General features: G+C 45.5%; 1 protein-coding gene across 1 annotated transcript in view; it reads left to right on the top strand.

The window, feature by feature from the left end:
• Positions 1-3,222: 3,222 nt before the first annotated feature.
• trpv1 (transient receptor potential cation channel, subfamily V, member 1) overlaps positions 3,223-12,219 on the top strand; it is a 33,717-nt gene continuing 24,720 nt past the window's right edge. The window contains exons 1-2 of the mRNA XM_020464739.2: positions 3,223-3,436; positions 11,523-11,702. The gene's annotated coding sequence lies outside the window, so the exon portion shown is untranslated. The remainder of the gene's footprint in view (positions 3,437-11,522; positions 11,703-12,219) is intronic.

Raw genomic sequence — 12,219 nt, forward strand, 5'->3', positions numbered from 1 at the left:
ACAGCTCTGGCTGCTCTATGCAGACTGACATCTCTGGCTGCTTCATGCAGACTGACATCTCTGGCTGCTCCATGTAGACTGGCTGCTTCATGTAGACTGACAGCTCTGGCTGCTCTATGCAGACTGGTTGCTTCATGTAGACAGACTGACAGCTCTGGCTGCTCTATGCAGACTGACAGCTCTGGCTGCTCCATGTAGACTAGCTGCTTCATGCAGACTGGCAGCTCGGGCTGCTTCATGTAGACTGACAGCTCTGGCTGCTCCATGCAGGCTGGCAGCTCTGGCCTCTCCATGCAGGCTGGCAGCTCCAGCTGCTCCATGCAGACTGTCAGCTCTGGCTGCTCCATGCAGGCTGGCAGCTCTGGCTTCTCCATGCAGGCTGGCAGCTCCAGCTGCTCCATGCAGACTGACAGCTCTGGCTGCTCCATGCAGGCTGGCAGCTCTGGCCTCTCCATGCAGGCTGGCAGCTCCAGCTGCTCCATGCAGGCTGACAGCTCTGGCTGCTCCATGCAGGCTGGCAGCTCTGGCTTCTCCATGCAGGCTGGCAGCTCCAGCTGCTCCATGCAGGCTGGCAGCTCTGTCTGTGCTGAACAGGCGGGAGACTCCGGCAGCGCAGGAGAGGAGAGAGGCTCTGGCTGCGCTGAACAGGCGGGAGACTCCAGCAGTGCTGTAGAGGAGAAAGGCTCTGGCAGCGCTGAACAGGCGGGAGACTCCAGCAGCGCAGGAGAGGAGAAAAGCACTGGCTGCGCTGAACAGGCGGGAGACTCCGGCAGCGCAGGAGAGGAGAAAAGCGCTGGCTGCGCTGAACAGGCGAGGCGCACTGAAGGCCTGGTGCGTAGTGCTGGAACTGGTGGTACTGGATCGAGGACACGCACAGGAAGCCTGGTGCGGGGAGCTGCTACCGGAGGACTGGAGTGTGGAGGTGGCACAGGATGGGCTAGACCGTGAAGGCGTACTGGAGATCTTGAGAGCAGTGTTGGCACAGGACGTGCAAGGCTAGGGATGTGCACAGGAGGCCTGGTGCGTGAGGCTGGCACCAACTTCACCAGCCGACTAACACGCACCTCAGGACGAGTATGGAGCGCTAACCCAGGTGCCATCAAATCCCCGACACGTTCCTTCGGGCGAATTCCATGCAAAAAGCACCAACACAGCAACTCCCTCATTTCTCTCTCCTCCAATTTCCCCATTGGAGGAGCCAGCAGAAGCATGGATGAAATAGACAGGTGGGCGGTGGGCGGCCGACCCAGAGAGAGGAGACTAGGAGGAGACCAGAACCAGAGCCGGTGTTGGAGGTGAGCGAAACAGAGACTGTGAAGGAGTTACTTCACAGTCTCTGTTTCGCTCACCTCCAACACCGGCTCTGGTTCTGGTCTCCTCCTAGGCTCCTCACGATAAACAGGGAGAGTTGGCTCAGGTCTATCTCCTGACTCAGCCACTCCCCCTCTGAGCCCCCCCCCCAATACATTTATTGGGGTGACTTTCGGGTTTCGCTCTGCGCCGCCGTGTCTGTTTCTCCAACTCCATTCGCCTATAGCCCTCTTCGCACTGTTCTAGCGAATCCCAGGCGGGCTCAGGCACTCTCTCTGGGTCGGCCGCCCACCTGTCTATTTCATCCCACGTCGTATACTCCATGCTTCTGCTGTCCATAACCTCCTCATAACACCGCTGTTGCTGCCTTTGTTGCCTCTCCTCTTTCGGCTGCTCCTGCCTGTTGACACGCCGCTTGGTCCGTTGGTGGTGGGTGATTCTGTTACGGCTTTCTAGTTGTGATGAAGGAGAGTCGGACCAAACTGCAGCATGTGGATTGCGATCCATGTTTATTTAAACAAACGTAAACACGACTAAACACGAACACTACAAAACAATAAACGAAAACCGAAAACAGCCTGTACTTGTGCAAACTAACGGAGAGTACACATAGGACAGATAGGACAATCACCCACGACAAACTCAAAGAATATGGCTGCCTAAATATGGTTCCCAATCAGAGACAACGATAAGCACCTGCCTCTAATTGAGAACCACTCCAGACAGCCATAGACCTTGCTAGATAACCCCACTAGCTACAATCCCAAAAACATATACACCAAAACCCCAAGACAAAACACACCACAATACAAAAACTCTATGCCACACCCTGGCCTGACCCAATACATGAAGAAAAACACAAAATACTTAGACCAGGGCGTGACAGCTATCTTCTGTGTACCACCCCTACCTTGTCACAACGCATTAAGAAGGAAAGAAATTCCACAACTGAACTTTTAACAAGGCACGCCTCTCAATTGAAATGCATTCCAGGTGACTACCTCATGAAACTGATTGAAAGAATGCCAAGAGTGTGCAAAGCTGTCATCAAGGCAAAAGGTTGCTACTATGAAGAATCTCAAATATAAAATATATTTTGATTTGTTTAACACTTTTTTGGTTACTACATTATTCCATATGTGTTATTTCATAGTTATGGCGTCTTCACTATTATTCTACAATGTATAAAATAGTACAAAAATAAAGATAAACCCTTTAATAAGTAGGTGTGTCCAAACTGCAACCTTTCAGTTACTGGCCCAACACTCTTAACCGCTAGGCTACCTGCCACTTAAAGGATTCTACAAAAACAAACGATTCTAGCTTTAATTGTGCAGCCTTTTTAGCAGTTTAAGCTGCTGTGCATTTGTTCTCAAATTGTATATAATCCTGTTGATTTATAGATTTCTTTAAAAAATATATGATTGGGTTTTCTTTTGCAGGCCAAAAAGCAGGACACTTGACAAATCATAACAACTCTGAATGAGTGCATCACATCTCTGCCTAGAGACAAGCTCCAGAATGTCTGTAGAATTGGGGTGTCTGGACAAATGCATGCGGTTATATTCTGGAAAGCCCAAAAAGGTTAAACATTTTTTGGGTCATAGATAGTGTGTCACCAACTATTAGGCCTATGTGATATAGATTTTTGATTTAGAAAATACCAGATCTCTTTATCCAAACAAGTCCTTTATGATCACTGTATACCCTCAGGCTCTTCAGACCTAGAGACACCAGTCAGCTGATCACCCGGCAGGATGGGTGCTGCAACTGTAATTTCCTGTGTACTCTTCCAAACCCAGACTCACATGTCATCATAGCCACGGGCTTTGATTGTGACACTATCTTCTGGTACATGAGACATATACCAGCGTACATATCACTGACAAGCTGAAATGATCCACCCACACAGACAGTGTGATGAAGAAGGTGCAACAGCATTCTGCTTTTCACTTTGCATTTGAATGCAGGCTGGGGTTCCTGTCTGACTTCACTGTGACAGGAACAATCAATGAATATATGGTGTCCATGCTTTGTGGTTCGGAGAGCTGTGCCATGATGACTGGCCAGTATGCAGCCAGCTGGGCTACTTCAAAACTGCCACCAACCAGTGGAACATAGATATGTGAGCACAATATCCTGGCCTCGTTCTTCTTGTTCTTCTTCTTGATCTTCTTCTTGTTCTTCTTTTAGCACTAAGTCTATTTTAGTACAGAAGGATGTTATTACTAACATACTACATATTGAACATTATAAGAATGGATGTGTTGTGTTATGTTGTAGGTTAGCTAACATGCAGCTGTGGACGTGTTTAACTATACCTGTGAGAACCAGAAGTCCGCACAAGAATAGTAAACCAACAAAACATTTACCAACTGGGGACATTTTGTTGGTCCCCACAAGGTCAAATGCTGTTTCTAGGAGGTTTAGGGTTGAGGTTAGAATTAGTGTTAGGGTTAGAAGCTAGGGTTAGGAGCTAGGGTTAACGTTACCGTTTGGTTTTTGGGTTAGGGTTAAGGTTAGGGTCAGGGTAAGGGTACAGGTTAGGGTTGGAGTTAGGTTTAGAGTTAGGGGTTATGGAAAATAGGATTTTGAATGTGACTGAATTGTATGTCCCCAGAAGGTTAGCTGCGCAAGACTGTGTGTTTGTGTGTGCATGCTCTAATCTGAACGATGCTGGCTTTCCTGTGCACCTGCCTCCCTGGGATGCTGGCTTTCCTGTGCACCTGCTCCCTGAGTGTGTGCCATCTGGCTGCATGGCTGTGCAGACGTGCTCTGAGTGGCATGGTGTCCACGCCAACACACCTGTAGGGGCAGCCCTAGGGGACTTCCAGTGTTCTGTCTACTCCTGCATGACTAACAGGACGGACGCAGGTGATGCCTGGGGAAGAAGGGTGGTCTGACCTTTGAATGTCAATAGTATTGCTGAACGAGGATCGGATAGGTTTAAGCTATATGGTAATAGCTCCACCTTACACTTCCTAATATTCTAAGTGGAAAACTAACCATTCTGTGCTTACACCTATCCATCTTTCAGATCTACGGTAGTGCCTAAATGCTAATGGTAGGGGGGCCTCGAGGGCACAGCGGTCTAAGGCTCTGCATCTCAGTGCTAGAAGCATCACTACAGACCATGGTACGATTCCAGGCTGTATTACAATTAGCACAATTGGCCCAGCATCGTCCGGGTTTGCCCGGTGTAGGCCGTCATTGTAAATAAGAATTTGTTCTTAACTGACCTACCTAGTTAAATAAAGGTTAAATATATATTTTTTTTATCACAACTTGACCATTGATTATACTGAGCTAACTATTTCTATCACTATTTGCATTTGTCAATATAAGCACCTCAACCCAGCTGACCAATGCCATGCCACTTGACTTCACTCCGCCAAATATCGCTGATCCCACCTCCTCCATCTCCTACTTCCTCTACTTCGATGGCTCCTACTTGGCGGTGGCAGCATCGCTCAATGGAGGAAATGTGGTGGCCATTCTTGTAGCCATGCTGAGTGGCTGGATGAATGAGCTAGGTACATTGATTTATAAACAGTCACATACTGTCACTGTCTTGGTCACAAACCCTGTAAGTTTGTGTCACTTACAGAAGGATTGTTAAATCCTGTTAAGTCCACGAGAGACAGAGCTACTGAGTCATTACACCTATTTAATCTTTTTACCTATAGAGGTGGAGGTGAGCGACTCCAGCCTGTATGAGATTCCAAGATGGCGTAGCAGTCGGGCATCTGTTTTCTTTGTCTTGTCCTGTCCCGTGTATATATCGCTTTCTTCGTATATATTTCGTACATATTTTCTATATTTTTAAATCTAAATTTCCATCTACGGACTGAACATACTCTCCTCCAACCAGCCTCACCCAATGTGGTATGGATCTGCTATTTTTTATACTTTAGAATCAGAACCCCCGAAGCTAGCCAGCTAACTAGCTAGTAGCTAGTAGTCAGTTAGCCACTGCTAGCGGTCCTCACCGTTAACTCGGACATCAGCCAGCCTCAATTCCTGCCAGTCTGCACAGCGCGATATCAACCCAAAGCATATCGGACTGCTTTTTCTCTACCACATCTCCAGATTCCTACCGCAAGCTCTGAACCTTTACTCCGGATCATCACAGCTAGCTAGCTGCTATCCGAGTGTCTACTCCTGGCTAACGTCTCTGTCCCAAAGCAAGCATCGAGCTAGGCCTATCTCCTGGCTAGCCGAAGAGATCCATCAGACAATTCCTGGTTTTCAATACTTTTTTTTTCAATACGATTTGCTGCCGACACGGATCCCCGCCGATCCATCACGACTGGTCTGCCGACGTAACCGTTCAAGGGAGTTTTAACAGGCTCTTCCGTTGTGACGTCCCCCTGAGGCCCATCTGCTAGCTTACTATCCCTGGCCTGCTTTCTGTCTGAATCGCCGTGTCTCCAGCTTGCCTAGCTACTCACTCGACCCTATGATCACTTGGCTAAACATGCCTCTCCCTAATGTCAATATTCCTTGTCTATTGCTGTTTTGGTTAGTGATTTTTGCCTTATTTCACCATAGAGCCTCCAGCCCTGCTCAATATGCCTTAGCTAGCCCTTTTGTTCCACCCCGCTCTAGAGACAAAACCTCTCACATCGTCACTCAATGCCTAGGTTTACCTCCACTGTACTCACATCCTACCATATCCTTGTCTGTACATTATGCTTTGAATCTATTATTCCGCTCCCAGAAATCTGCTCCTTTTACTCTCTGTTCCAAACACACTAGACAACCAGTTCTATTGCCTTTAGCTGTACTCTTATCCTACTCCTCCTCTGTTCTTCTGGTGATGTAGAGGTTAACCCAGGCCATGCAGCCCCCAGCATCACTCCCATTCCCCAGGCGCTCTCATTTGTTAACTTCTGTAACCGTAACTCCGCCAACCCGGATGTCCTAGCCGTGTCTGATTGCAGGCTTAGGAAGGCCACCAAAAATCCTGAAATTTCCATCCCTAACTATAACATTTTCTGACAAGATAGAACTGCCAAAGGGGGCAGAGTTGCAATTTACTGCAGAGATAGCCTGCAAGAGTGCTGTCTTACTATCCAGGTCTGTGCCCAAACAATTCAAGCTTCTACTTTTAAAAATCCACCTTTCCAGAAACAATTCTCTCACTGTAGCCACTTGTTATAGACCCCATTCAGCCCCCAGCTGTGCCCTGAACACCATATGTGAATTGATCGCCCCCCATCTATCTTCAGAGTTTGTACTGTTAGGTGACCTAAACTGGGACATGATTAACACCCCGACCGTCCTACAATCTAAACTAGATGCCTTCAATCTCACACAAATTATCAAGGAAACTACCAGGTACAACCCTAAATCTGTAACCATGGGCACCCTCTTAGATATCATCAGGACCAACTTGCCATCTAAATACATCTCTGCTGTCTTCAACCAGAATTTCAGCGATCACTGCCTCATTGCCTGCATGCATGATGGGTCCGCGGTCAAATGACCACCCTTCATCACTGTCAAACTCTCCCTAAAACACTTCAGCAAGCAGGCATTTCTAATCGATCTGGTCCGGGTATCCTAGAAAGATATTGACCTCATCCCATCAGAGGATGCCTGGTTGCTCTTCAAAAGTGCTTTAGCCCTCAGATATAGCCCTTGGTTCACCCCAGATCTGACTGCCCTTAACCAGCACAAAACAAATCAAATCAAATCAAATTGTATTTGTCACATACACATGGTTAGCAGATGTTAATGAGAGTGTAGCGAAATACTTGTGCTTCTAGTTCCGACAATGCAGTAATAACCAACGAGTAATCTAACTAACAATTCCAAAACTACTACCTTATACACACAAGTGTAAAGGGATAAAGAATATGTACATAAATATATATGAATGAGTGATGGTACAGAACGGCATAGGCAAGATGCAGTAGATGGTATTGAGTACAGTATATACATATGAGATGAGTATGTAAACAAAGTGGCATAGTTTAAAGTGGCTAGTGATACATGTATTACATAAAGATGCAGTAGATGATATAGAGTACAGTATATACGTAGACATATGAGATGAATAATGTAGGGTATGTAAACACTATATTAAGTAGCATTGTTTAAAGTGGCTAGTGATATATTTTACATCATTTCCCATTATTAAAGTGGCTGGAGTCGAGTCAATGTGTTGGCAGCAGCCACTCAATGTTAGTGGTGGCTGTTTAACAGTCTGATGGCCTTGAGATAGAAGCTGTTTTTCAGTCTCTCGGTCCCAGCTTTGATGCACCTGTACTGACCTCGCCTTCTGGATGATAGCGGGGTGAACAGGCAGTGGCTCGGGTGGTTGTTGTCCTTGATGATCTTTATGGCCTTCCTGTGACATCGGGTGGTGTAGGTGTCCTGGAGGGCAGGTAGTTTGCCCCCGGTGATGCGTTGTGCAGACCTCACTACCCTCTGGAGAGCCTTACGGTTGTGGGTGGAGCAGTTGCCGTACCAGTCGGTGATACAGCCCGACAGGATGCTCTCGATTGTGCATCTGTAGAAGTTTGTGAGTGCTTTTGGTGACAAGCCGAATTTCTTCAGCCTCCTGAGGTTGAAGAGGCGCTGCTGCGCCTTCTTCACGATGCTGTCTGTGTGGGTGGACCAATTCAATTCAGTTTGTCTGTAATGTGTACGCCGAGGAACTTAAAACTTACTACCCTCTCCACTACTGTTCCATCGATGTGGATAGGGGGGTGTTCCCTCTGCTGTTTCCTGAAGTCCACAATCATCTCCTTAGTTTTGTTGACGTTGAGTGTGAGGTTATTTTCCTGACACCACACTCCGAGGGCCCTCACCTCCTCCCTGTAGGCCGTCTCGTCGTTGTTGGTAATCAAGCCTACCACTGTTGTGTCGTCCGCAAACTTGATGATTGAGTTGGAGGCGTGCGTGGCCACGCAGTCGTGGGTGAACAGGGAGTACAGGAGAGGGCTCAGAACGCACCCTTGTGGGGCCCCAGTGTTGAGGATCAGCGGGGTGGAGATGTTGTTACCTACCCTCACCACCTTGGGGTGGCCCTTCAGAAAACATATTGTGACGTTCTGCATTAGCATCGAATAGCCCCCGCGATATGCAACTTTTCAGGGAAGTCAGGAACCAAAATACTCAGTCAGTGAAATTTTCTTCCTGTAGCACTAATTCCAAAAGGTTTTGGGACACTGTAAAGTCCATGGAGAAAAAGAGCACCTCCTCCCAGCTGCCCACTGCAATGAGGATAGGAAACACTGTCACCACCGATAAATCTACGATAATCGATCATTTCAATACGCATTTTTCTACGGCTGGCCATGCTTTCCACATGCTTTCCACAACGATATCATAACCACCATCGATAAAAGACAATACTGTGCAGCCGTCTTCATTGACCTGGCCAAGGCTTTCGACTCTGTTAATCACCGCATTCTTATCGGCAGACTCAACAGCCTTGGCTTCTCAAATGACTGCCTCGCCTGGTTCACCACCTACTTCTCAGATAGAGTTCAGTGAGTCAAATCGGAGGGCCTGTTGTCTGGACCTCTGGCAGTCTCTATGGGGGTGCCACAAGGTTAAATTCTCGGACCGACTCTTTCTCTGTATATATCAATGATGTCGCTCTTGCTGCTGGTGATTCTCTGACCCTGCTCTACGCAGACGACAACATTCTGTATACATCTGGCCCTTTTTGGACACTGTGCTAACAATCCTCCAAACGAGCTTCAACGCCATACAACACTCCTTCCATGGCCTCCAACTGCTTTTCAATGCTAGTAAAAATAGGTGCATTCAACCGATTGCTGCCCGCACCCTCCCGCCTGGCTACCATCACTACTATGGATGGTTCTGACCTAGAATATGCGGACAACTACAAATACCTAGGTGTCTGGTTAGACTGTAAACTCTCTTTCCAGACTCACATTAAGCATCTCCAATCCAAAAATAAATATATAATCGACTTCCTATTTCGCAAAACAAAGCCTCCTTCACTCATGCTGCCAAACATACCCTCATAAAACTGACTATCCTACTGATCCTTGACTTCGGTGATGTCATTTACAAATAGCCCCCAACACTCTACTCAGGAAACTGGATGCAGTCTATCACAGTGCCATCCGTTTTGTCACCAAAGCCCCATATAATTCCCACCACTGCGACCTGTATGCTCTCGTTGGCTGGCCCTCGCTTCATACTCGTCGCCAAACCCACTGACTCCAGGTCATCTATACGTCTTTGCTAGGTAAAGCCCCGCCTTATCTCAGCTCAGTGGTCACCATAGAAACACCCACCCTTAGCACGCGCTCCAGCAGGTATATTTCACTGGTCATCCCCAAAGCCAACACTTCCTTTGGCCGCATTTCCTTCCAGTTCTCTGCTGCCAATGACGGGAACGAATTGCAAAAATCACTGAAGCTGGAGTCTTATATCTCCCTCTATAACCTTAAGCATCAGCCAATCTGTAAATAGCACCCCATCTACCTCATTAGCACTCCATCTACCTCATTCCCATATTATTTCTTACCTTCTTGCTCTTTTGCACCCCAGTATCTCTACTTGCACATCACCATCTGCACATCTATCACTCCAGTGTTAATTCTAAATTGTAATTATTTCTCCTCTATGGCCTATTTATTGCCTTACACCCCTACTCTTCTACATTTGCACACACTGTACATAGATTTTTCAATTTCTTTTTCTTTCTATTGTGTTATTGACTACGTTTGTTTATGTGTAACTCTGTGTTGTTATTTTTGTCGCACTGCTTTGCTTTATCTTGGACAGGTCGCAGTTGTAAATGAAAACTTGTTCTCAACTGGCCTACCTGGTTAAATAAAATAAAGGTGAAATAAAATAAAATAAAAATGAGGAGCGGATCAGATGTGCCCTTAGAGTGGACAGTAGTGACCTGAGGGTGAGTCTTACCATCCGGGGGGAAAGACACGACCCGCTCAGCCTGGGCCAGGTATAAAAAATACACCCCTCCAAACTCTCCCTGGACCACATAACCAGAGCAGTGTGCTGGGCGTTCTGGACAATATCACCTCCATGATGCACCCTATCTTCCTTCTGGATGCCGGATTGCAAAGGATCATGGGCAGTGGGAGTGCCTTTTCCCATAACGCGGCGCTCAGACATGAAGCAGAGGGTGTTTTCTTTACCTGTGGAATATGGGCAGGATGTAGACTCAGCTGTGGGCATGGTTATGGTCTTTCATGGCAGACTACGAGTTACAAATTCACACACAGAGGGGCATTCCTATTTGTTTATGTCACAGATCCCTCTGGAACATTCATTGCACTCACCTGGCCCCTATTCCCACTGATTGTATTTGTATATATGTGCCCTTTGTTCACCATGGTGCTGTCGATTATTGTTACAATGTCCGTTGGTTCGTGTGAGTACCTGTGCTGTGTGTTTTGGATTTTCTGCCATTATGGATTGCGCAGATGATTACGCGTCTCGTCCCGTGTGTTAATCATCGTGCGCTTGTATTATTTATTCAAGGTACTCCTCTCTCTTTTGTTTGGGTTTCTACCCTGTGTTTTGTTACGTGTTTGTTTGGTCTTTGTCCCCGTGCCTTAATACAGCACGCCGTAATTTGGGTAAATAAAAAATAAAAACCGCTGTTACGCATTCCTGCGCCTGTCTCCCGAATCATTCATGCCAACATGACAGTTTACTTGAATATTTGAATACTTGAATAGTTTTTTTTTGATTGGCTAACAGTGACTATTACAATCAACATCATGCTTATTTTACTATTCAGTGATATCCTCAGAAATGTTTATGAACTAATACTATTTGAAATCCATTGTGCAATCTCCAATCAAAATGATGTCTCACATTTATAGTACAAACTAAAAGTTAAATTAGGCCTACAGTAAGGGGTAAGTGGTAATGTAGGACATGGTTAACTACAGTAAAATAATGTACTGTATTTGAAATGTTTGCATTGGTGAACTTGAACTTTTAACTAAAACATTGTTCTGCTACTGCTAGATTACACATCAGTGTTATTAACAAGATTTTAGTATCGTTGATCATTACAACTATCATTTATAATGACTACAATTATTTAATGCTGTTTTTACTAAATTATAAAATTGTTATGTTATCATGGCGCATGTAAAAGAAGTCAAAGTTTGTTGATCCCTCTAACTACAGTATATAATAAATCTAATCTCACAAGAAAAGTGTTTTTCCAACCACAATCTTAGTCACAGGAACAGACTCACCAACAACCCAGCTCACCAGGCAGCAAATCTAAGAGAAGGCACACACCCCGGAAGCTCTGAAAAGTTGTTCTGAAAGAAAGAAGAAGAAACGCTTACTGAATTGAATGTTGTGTTAAAGGAGAAGGAAATCCCTTGTGAGACGAGACACATTCAAAACAATAAGTAAGTAATATATTATCTGATAATATGTAATTATGTATGATTAGATGAATCATCTATGTTTGTTATTACATTGTTATGACATATACAGTATTCAAGAAGATAGATGCCTTTGCATCAAACTAACTACACAGTACCATTAGGTCTTATGAGGATATTAGAAAATCTTTGATCAGCTGTGCAAAATTTTGTAGGCTACTCAAAGTGTGAAGTAATGAGAAGGGGATGATATTTTGGCTTTAAGAATTTGCAACATAATGTTGTACAAAAGGGGCAAATCAGGATACTGGAATTTACTTTTGAAGCAGAGATTGTGAAATGCAGAATTTGACCATGCCATGTATGTGAACTTTGAGGATTTACTAAGAATGCTGGTTCAACTCCTTATCAATGTACTTATGTGGTATTCTATGTTTCTATCAATAGGGATATAGTATGCATATAGTTCAGATGCAGAGAGTAAATAAGAGCCCATGGCTAAACTGATGTCCATTTACTTTTGAATATAATGTTAACAAAA

Source organism: Oncorhynchus kisutch, linkage group LG28 (genome assembly GCF_002021735.2).
Source record: "Oncorhynchus kisutch isolate 150728-3 linkage group LG28, Okis_V2, whole genome shotgun sequence".
In the NCBI taxonomy this organism is placed as follows: domain Eukaryota; kingdom Metazoa; phylum Chordata; class Actinopteri; order Salmoniformes; family Salmonidae; genus Oncorhynchus; species Oncorhynchus kisutch.